Source organism: Oryx dammah, unplaced genomic scaffold (assembly GCF_014754425.2).
Source record: "Oryx dammah isolate SB20612 unplaced genomic scaffold, SCBI_Odam_1.1 HiC_scaffold_11, whole genome shotgun sequence".
Classification (NCBI taxonomy): domain Eukaryota; kingdom Metazoa; phylum Chordata; class Mammalia; order Artiodactyla; family Bovidae; genus Oryx; species Oryx dammah.
In genome coordinates, this window is record NW_024070195.1 from 42,655,249 (window position 1) to 42,664,642 (window position 9,394).

The 9,394-nt window shown below is 51.4% G+C and overlaps 1 long non-coding RNA gene across 1 annotated transcript; it reads right to left on the reverse strand.

Annotated features, from left to right (window-relative positions):
* Positions 1–1,274: 1,274 nt before the first annotated feature.
* LOC120869820 lies at positions 1,275–2,765 on the reverse strand. Its single transcript, XR_005722636.1, has 2 exons — positions 2,651–2,765; positions 1,275–2,111 (listed from the first exon to the last, which is right to left on the reverse strand). It is a non-coding gene; the product is annotated as an uncharacterized LOC120869820 (long non-coding RNA).
* Positions 2,766–9,394: the final 6,629 nt, after the last annotated feature.

Genomic DNA, 9,394 nt, shown 5'->3' on the forward strand with positions numbered 1-9,394 from the left:
CTTCACTAACACCAGTTCCCCAGTCATCTTTGCCGCGCCTCATGGCCCCGGCTGTCTCCCTCAAGGGCTTGTGTCACGTGGGAACTCTCCGTCTGGGGGGCGCTGTGCTTTCTGCAGACTTTCTTCTCTGGAATGGAGCCTGCATAGGGAAGGGCTGAGTCCATTTTGTTTTAAAATAATTGAGATATAATTTATACGCCACAAACCTACTCAGAATTTGTTGAATTAGTATATTCACAGATAAGTTCAACCATCACCAGTTTTTAAATTTGGCCATGCGGCATGTGGGGTCTTAGTTCCCTGACCGGGAACTGAACCTACGCCCCTTGTATTGGAAGTGCAGTCTTAACCGCTGGGTCACCAGGGAAGTCCCCTACAACAGGTCAATTTTATAACACCTCATAAAGCCCCATACCCTTCAGTTACCACCTCCTAACCCTCTACTCAGCCCCCTCCCCTGCAAGTCACTAATCTTTGTCTTTATAGATTTCCCTACTCTGGACATTTCATATCGATGACTCACAGTCTGTGGTATTTTGTGCTCGACTTCCCTCACTGAACATGGTGTTTTTAAGGTTCATCCACGCTGTAGCATGCAACAGTGCTTCAGTCCTTACGGCTGAATGTGATTCCATTGCATGGATACTACATTTTGTTTATCCATTCATCAGACGTTTTCCCCCCACCTTTTGGCTAGCGTGAATAATGCTGCTATAAATATTCATATACAAGTTTTTGTGTGGACATATGTTTTCATTTCTCTTATACATCTAGGAGTGGAAGTGCTGGGTCACATGGTGACTATGTTTAGCTCTTTATGCTCGACTGCTTTCCAAAGTGGCTGTACCATTTTACGTTCCCAGAACGAATGTCTGAGGGTTTAGTCTCTCCACATCCTCACCAACGCTTGTTATCTGATTTTTAGATGATAACTCTCCTAGTGGGTGCGACATAATATCTTACTGTAGTTTTGATTTGCATTTCCTGATGACTAAGGATGCCAAGTGTCTTTTTATGTGTTTATTAGCTATTATATTGGAGAAGGCAATGGCCACCCGCTCCAGTGTTCTTGCCTGGAGAATCCCAGGGACAGGGGAGCCTGGTGGGCTGCTGTCTATGGGGTCGCACAGAGTCGGACATGACTGAAGCGACTTAGCAGCAGCAGCAGCAGCAGCTATTATATATCTTCCTTGGAAAAATTTCTATTCAGATCTTTTATCCATTTTTAAATTGGTTTGTCTCTTTTAATTAACATGTTGTAAGAGTTTTTAAACAATTTTTGCTGTGCCGAGTCTTCCTTGCTGTGCACGGGTTTTGTCTGACTGTGGCGAGCAGGGGTTACCCTCTAGTTGCCGTGTGTGGGCTTCTCATTGCAGTGGCTTCTCTTGTTGTGGAGCACCGGCTCAGTTGTTCCAAGGCATTAGGGTCCTCCCGGGCCAGCAATTGAACCCACATCCCCCGCATTGGCAGGCAGACTCCTAACCACTGGCCCACCAGGGAAACCCTCTAAGAGTTCTTTTAGATACAAGTCCTCTCTGGAGATCTGATTTGCAAGTATCTCGCCCTATTCTAGCGCTTGGCCTCTTGCCTTCTTGACAGTGTCTTCTAAAGCACACGAGTTTCACCCTTCCCATGAAGTCCAGTTTATTTTTCCTTTTGTTACCTGTGCTTTTGGTGTCACAGCTAAGAATCCATTGTCAAATCCTACATTATGAAGATCTATTACTGGGTTCCCTTCCGAGAGTTTTATAGTGTTAGCTTTTATGTTTAGTTCTTTGTTCCATTTCACGTTACTGACGTTACTTAATGATGTTGGATAAGGGCCCAACTTCGTTTTTTGCATATGGCTCTCCAGTTGTCCCATCATCATTTGTTGAAAATACTATTCGTTCCCCCCATTGAATGGTCCTTTTACCCTTGCTGAAACCACTTGACCATGGGCACGATTTTACTTCCGGACGCTCAAGTCTTTTCCATTGATCACATGTGTATCCTTAAGTCACACTGTTTCAGGGTTTGTTGCTTTTCTTCACTACATTGCCTGGAATACTGTGGATCAAATATCTGTGGGATGTTCAAAGCCCAGCAATCAAATGCCACCAGGAACACACCTGTAATAAAACATTTAGGCTTTAGTTTGCTGCAGCAAAGGAGAACATACCTACCAAAAATTCCCCAGAGTGTCTGGAAAGAAGAGTTCTGGGAGTGCGTCTTAGAGGTTGGTGCTGAGTGATTTGGAGGAGAAGCTGGGGAAGCAGAGGCTAACCTGGGGCTGGCACTGCCTAGAAGGGAGGCTATTCATGGCTGGGGGCTTAGTTTTTACCTGGGAGGTGGGAGAGTTAAAACAGGGAGACAGCTGTCCCCCTAAGAGGCTGGCCCCATGGCCTTGTCTGGGTGCTCCCTGATCATGGCCTTGGTTCCTTTGGGAACTTCTTGTCTGATGGTCAGTAGGGCTGTTTTTGACTTTCCTGAAGTAAACAAATGGTCCCTACTAAGGAAGCACTAGATAGCAGGCCAAGACCGACCCTGACTATCCTATGACACCCACTGTGATGTTTGCTTTAGGGGCCAACCCAGGAATAAGGTGCATGTGGGGATAGCAGGAGGTACCCTCAGTGTATGATGGCCAGATCCTGGGCCACTGACTCACCATGTTGCTTGGCCAGTTATTCTGCCTCCTTGGGCCTCGGTTTCCTCATCTGTGATATAAGGAGATCGGATGAGACAGTGCCTGGGCCACCTCCTAGTTTCTTATCCATGGTCTAGTTGTAGTCCTGGGCTATTTCAGAGAGAGGGAAATCTCTGCTGATAAACCTCCCTATTTCACCAGTGCCCCCACATGAGCGCATGTGCATGCATGCACACGCGCACACACACACACACACACGCGCACACACACACACGCGCACACATGCACATACACACATTCTGACTCATCTGGCCCCAAGCCCCTAATCCAGTCTTTTTTAGCTCAGCTCCCAGACACTTAGATTTGATACCCTGGCAAAATTTTCCAAAAACACCTATTTTGAGGATCCACGTATGGTTGTCAATATTTTATTCTGTCAAATAGGACATTAAAAATCACAAGTACTACCACCTGTTGTAAGCCCTGTGTCATAAAAGAATAATAAAAGATAAATTAAAATATAGGATAATACTCTCAAATTGCCCACGTTCTCCTCATTCTTGGATGACGGAGAAAACTGATAGAATGAACAATTCTGATCCTTATCTGGGTTTGGGAATGGCTGCTTTATCTTATAATGGCTTTAGCTTTCATTAAAATGCAAATACTGTGGGAGAGCCAGCCTCAATAGTCCATAAAGCAGTGATGGGTTCTAGGATGGGGGTGGGAGGTTGGCAGGTGAAAGTGGGGCTGCAAAGTCCCTCAGATGGGGCTTTGAACACCAGGTCTCTGGCAGCTCCAGTGACCTGAGAGGGAAGGATCAGCACCCATGTTCCCGGGGAACATCTCAAAGGCCTCTCTAAATATGAGGCTGGAAATACTATCCTGGGAGAAGGGATTGGGAACTGGTGCTAATCAAATGAAAGCAGAACCAGACAGTCTCCTTGACCATGAAGCTGAGCCCTCTTAATGCCTCCTCAGTTGCCACCTACTACTTCCAGTCATTTCCACCTCCAGCGTTTGCCCAAAGCCTGTGTGTGTGTGATTTCAACAATTGCCATAAGTGTTTTTTGTGGAAGGCTGTAGGAAGTGGAGAGTAAATAGTCCACCCCCAGAACAGTGTTGTGCTACTTTTTTTTTAAACTCTTGTATCACAGGATAATACATGGTACCCATAGGTGCACTTTGGACTATGAGGAACTGCATCCAATGAGGGGATTCCTCCCACCCCAGGTCCATTCTCCCAGCACCAAATGTGCACTGTGCTACTGTTCCTTTTTTTTTTTTTTTTTGGTAAACCAATTTTATTTTCATTTTTCTCTAAATGCTTTTTGTTGTAATATGATTTTTTTTTCATAGGTTAAAGCTATAAATTTATTTTATTAAATAGAAAGGGAATGGGTGAAAAATTTTTTTAATTTTTATTTTTATTTTATTTTACTTTACAATACTATATTGGTTTTGCCATACATTGATATGAATCCGCCATGGGTGTACATGAGTTCCCATTCCTGAACCCACTACTGTTCCTTTAAAAAGTACACCCACGTTGCCAGAGGGAAACAATCAGCAGGTGGGGGAGGAGCTACTTGGGGGCCTGACCACCAATCACAGCGATTAAGAGCCTGGTGGGGGAAGCCCCAAGAGTGACAGCCTCCTGAGGGAGCCTGGGCAAACCTGCTTAAAGGGACAGTGTCCCAGATGGGTTGCTTGGGTGCTATCAAACTCCAGAGTCCCTGAACTGACCAATGCATTCTCAGAGTGACTGCTGTCCCCACCTTCCCGCAAGATGATAATTTGCTGGGAAAGACGAGTGATTTATCTGTCTAATTGGGCTTTTATTTGCATTTTAAATCGTGCTCTTTTGCTAAACTAATGGACCCCCTATTTATAGATGACTCCAACACAAAGTGACTACTAATTACTACAATTAATATCACGTTAAGGGCTTGCCAGCCAACTTCACAGCAACTTGTATCGCCTACTCATTTTCAATTAAGGCACATTGACAGGGAGAATACGTGGTTATTAAGAGTGGGCCCTGGGGTGTAATTACTGCTCACAAGGTCATTAAGCGACTCCCCTGCAGAGCTGGCGCCTTGGGGCCCGGGGCCTGGGGGCCTAGATCCATGTCCCACCAGGGCCCGAGAAGCCTCGGTGCCTCCAGGTCGCTGGCAGATGGGGGCTCGCTCTGAGCTGTCTGGAGGTGGAGTAGCTGATGTCTGGATGGCTTGGGGCTGGGATGGCAGAGCCAGGCAGGGAGGCTGGAGGGGATGATCCGCCCTCTCTTGAAGACAGCAGTTTGGGGCAGCCCCCAGAGAGCCGACAGAACTGCAGTCCTCCTGGAGCAGCTGTCAGCAAGTGTCTGTGAAAGCATCGTGGGGACAGGCAGGGAGTCGGCAGCAGGGCTGCAGGGGTGAAGGGAGGCGAGGCCAGGAAGAAGACAGCTGCCCAGCACTGTGCGGGGGCGGGCCAGGGAGCCTGGGAGGGTGAGTGTGCTCTGTGCCCCATATGCTGGGGAAGAGTCCCTTCTGACTGTGAGGAGGTGAGGGAATGCTGTGGCCGAACAGGAAACGGATTGGCAGGGGTGGGTGGCGGTGGCAGAGGCCAGGGGGAGTGGGGACCTCAAGGGAGTGCTCTGTCGCTGACTGTCCCCCAGTTCCTCTCTACACAGCGGCCATGGCTGACCTGCCAGGGTTAAGGTACAGTGGGAAGGCTCAGGGGCCCGGTCTCTACTTTCCCAGGGGCCAAACCCAGGCCAAGCAACCTGTGCACTCAGGGCCAAGACCTGTGGCTGGACTGGGGACCTGCGACAGGAAGCCCTGGCAGGGGTACATCGGGGCCGCCCCTGAGAGCCAACAGCGGGGTGGGGGGGGCTCGCCCCAATCAGCTTTCAGGGACTTACTCAAGGTTTAGCATTGACATGGTGGAGGATTTAGACCAGGGAAATCTGCAGACCCTACAGCTTGGAGAACTGGTTGTTAGATATTTATCTGCTAAGCCAGCTAAGCCTACTGGGGGGCTGTGCCCTGGGCGCTGCAGTGCAAGGCCTTCTTCGAATTAGGTCCTCAGCCCTCGGCCCCGTGTACATGTAGTGTACACAGCATCGCCCTGTGTGTTTCCTCAGCTGAGTTCAACAGGGCCCCGCTGCACTGACAAACACTCCCCAGGCTCTGTCCTCCTTGCCCAGTCCACCCCTCTGCTGCCTCTCTCCTGGCACCCCTGCCCTTTCTAAATCGTCTCGCACAGCTTCCCGTCCTGCCCCTGCTCTCTTCAGTGACAGCGTCGGTGGAGGGAAGGGAGGCAGGTAGGGGCCATGTCAGGATCAGGTTGGCCTGCACAGAAACGGTGCTGGCTTACATGAAAGAGGCATGCATGTTCCCTCTCGCCTTCATGCGGCCTGGTGGTCCCGGCCTGGTTCTGGGTGGCGCTGTGTAGTCTGGAGCCAGTCGCTCAGCGTGCCTTCTGCCCAGTGGGCAGAGGCAGCAGCCGTGGCTTGTGTGCCTTCAGGCAGGGCAGGGGCACGCTCGTCCCTTTGAGGCACTTCCTGGAACCCAGGCCTGGCAACTGTCCCAGGGTGGCTGAGGGACACCATGTGTCAGGACAATGGATGTTGGTGAGGAGGGCAAGGGCTCCTGGCCATAGCTGCTGCCAGCTCATGCCCCACCGTTGCTGCTGCTAGGAGGTGCGCAGAAGTGGCTCAGAATCCAGGAGCCTGGGGAGCCCGGACCGGCCACCAAGCCTCTCCCTGCTTCCAGGCCTGGGACTCGGCATTCTCACCTTGGAGCTGGGCAGCCTCCTCCAACAGCACAGGGGTGCATGGCTGAGACGTGGCAGGAGCTGGCTGCGCGGCCCCCAGGGTGCTCCCGTGGTGGGGCGGGGAGGAGATCGGGAAGGAGCCATGGGCCTCAGATGGAGAAACCGAGTGTGGGAGGGTGGCATGCAGCAAGGTCAGGGACGATATCAAGGGCATTTCAGACTGACTAGCAGCAGAGGTCACAGAGGGCCGGGGGTGTCTGGAGTGAGGCTGGCAGTTAGGCAGGACCAGAAGCGTGGGCTGAGCGGGGAGCCAGGTGGACCAGGGAGGTTAGGGAGCCCACGGGAAGGTTCAGAGTTCCAAGAGCACCTGTTTTGTGCCAAGTATTTTGCTTGGAGTTGGAAATGCCCAGTCATGTTTTTTCCCTCACCTAGACTGGTTCCAAATAGGAAAAGGAGTACGTCAAGGCTGTATATTGTCACCCTACTTATTTAACTTATATGCAGAGTACATCACGAGAAACGCTGGGCTGGAAGAAGCACAAGCTGGAATCAAGATTGCTGGGAGAAATATCAATAACCTCAGATATGCAGATGATACCACCCTTATGGTAGAAAGTGAAGAGGAACTAAAAAGCCTCTTCATGAAAGTGAAAGAGGAGAGTGAAAAAGTTGGCTTAAAGGTCAACATTCAGAAAACTAAGATCATGGCAGCCAGTCCATCACTTCATGGCAAATAGATGGGGAAACAGTGTCAGACTTTATTTTGGGGGGCTCCAAAATCACTGCAGATGGTGATTGCAGCCATGAAATTAAAAGACACTTACTCCTTGGAAGGAAAGTTATGACCAACCTAGATAGCATATTTAAAAGCAGAGACATTACTTTGCCAACAAAGGTCCGTCTAGTCAAGGCTATGGTTTTTCCAGTGGTCATGTAGGGATGTGAGTGTTGGACTGTGAAGAAAGATGAGTGCCAAAGAATTGATGCTTTTGAACTGTGGTGTTGGAGAAGACTCTTGAGAGTCCCTTGGACTGCAAGGAGATCCAACCAGTCCATTCTGAAGGAGATCAGCCCTGGGTGTTCTTTGGAAGGACTGATGCTAAAGCTGAAACTCCAGTACTTTGGCCACCTCATGTGAAGAGTTGACTCATTGGAAAAGACTTTGATGCTGGGGGGAATGGATTGGGGGCAGGAGGCGAAGGGGACGACAGAGGATGAGATGGCTGGATGTGATCACCAACTCGAGGGACATGGGTTTGGGTGGACTCTGGGAGTTAGCAATGGACAGGGAGGCCTGGCGTGCTGCGATTCATGGGGTCGCAAAGAGTCAGACACGACTGAGTGACTGAACTGAACTGAACTGAGCTCCTCTGAGAGGAATTTTCTCCCCATTCCACAGTGGAGGCTAGGGAGGCCCTGAGGGAAGGAAGAGCTGCCAAGCCGGGGTTGGAGGTGGTGGTGGGGGGGGGGGGCCGCCACTTATTCACTGCCAAGAAGTCACCTTTGTGCTGGGCGGTACTGGGAGGGCCATAGAGAGCCCAGAGGGCTGTCCTTAGCCCTGGGAGTCCCAGCCCTGCAGAGCCCGGAAAGGTCCAGCCCTTCCCCACGCACTCAGGCTCCACCCTTCAGCTGCTGCCCCCCACCCCCTGCCTCCTGTGTAACTGTGGGGAGGCTCCCTGGGGCACCCAGTGCCCTTTGGCCTCCCCCGACCTCCAGCAGGTAAAACCTGTGCCTCAAGTACCTCCTCCTCCCACCTCCTGGCTCAACTCAGGGTTCAGAAGGCTGTCAGAAGGGGAGGCTGCCAGCGCTGCACCTCCATCCCTGGGTCCAGTCCAGTCCTGTGCTCCTTGGAGTGATCTAGAACTGGGAGGGGGGTGGTTGGGGGACAGGATGCCACCTCCCACCACTGGGGAGAGAGCACACAGTATACACTAAATTAACGCTAGTCAATGCTCTTCCCCATCAAAACACAAAGAGCTTTGAGAGAATTTCTGGTTATTCATAAAACTCTGTGAATATCTTCTTTTATGAGAGTTTAAGCAAATGAAAGATTAATTTCCCCCCAGATTTCATGCACTAGTGAAGCTGAATATGTTTAGATACACGGTTTTGAGGCCCAGAGGTCTTGACTGCCATGCTGGAGCAGGTGCAGGTGCCTGTGTTTCGGAAGGGAGGAGATGGTGTGGGTCACCTCTTCCCGGGCTGGGCGTGGTGGTCCACCCCCTGCCAAGTCCACCTGGCCTCTCCCACTTGCTGATTCTGCTCCACCAGAAAGTGGCCCACGTCCACTCCACCCCTGGGTCCTTCCTCTTCCCTTGAACAGGGCTCCTGATCTCACTCTGGTCCTCTCTGCCTCTGGCTGGTGGGCCTGCCTCATGGCCCATTGTCTTGGCCAAACCCTCACATCCACCAAGTCAGCTCATCAGCATCTGTTCTGCCAGACCCCGCCCCCTGAGCAGCTGGGCACCGCTGAGACCAACCACATGTACCAACAGATCAGGCAGCCTCCTAGTTAGTCTGCAGCTAGCACCTAGGCAGCGTCTAGATAGTCCCCTCTGATCCCCAGAGCCTTCCCACTTCACAGAAGAATGAGCAGCAGAGGAGAGGACTCTGAACTCCCTTCCACATCGCCCCCTTCACTCTCTCCTTCCTGAGGCCTCGCCTTCCCAATGGGAATACCTCCCTCGCTCCTGTGAAGAACTTAGACACAGGGGCCATGCTGGGGCCTGACTGTTGACCTCCCGGGGGCCCTGCAGCGGCTGAGGGATGCTCCCTGTTTCCTTTGCCCAGACTGCTCCCAACCCCCGCACCCCACATGGCCCCCTCCTCCTCCAGGGCAGGGGAGGCTCTGACCCCAGGAGGAGCTGCTGTCTGCCGCCTCTGCCCTGCCCTGCCGTGCTTTGGTTGTAGTTCTTTAGATGCACACATAGCCGTCAGACATAACGATACCTTACGGTGGATGGTGCCAGTATGCGTGGCCTCCAAAGGAGAAAATTTCACTCCGAC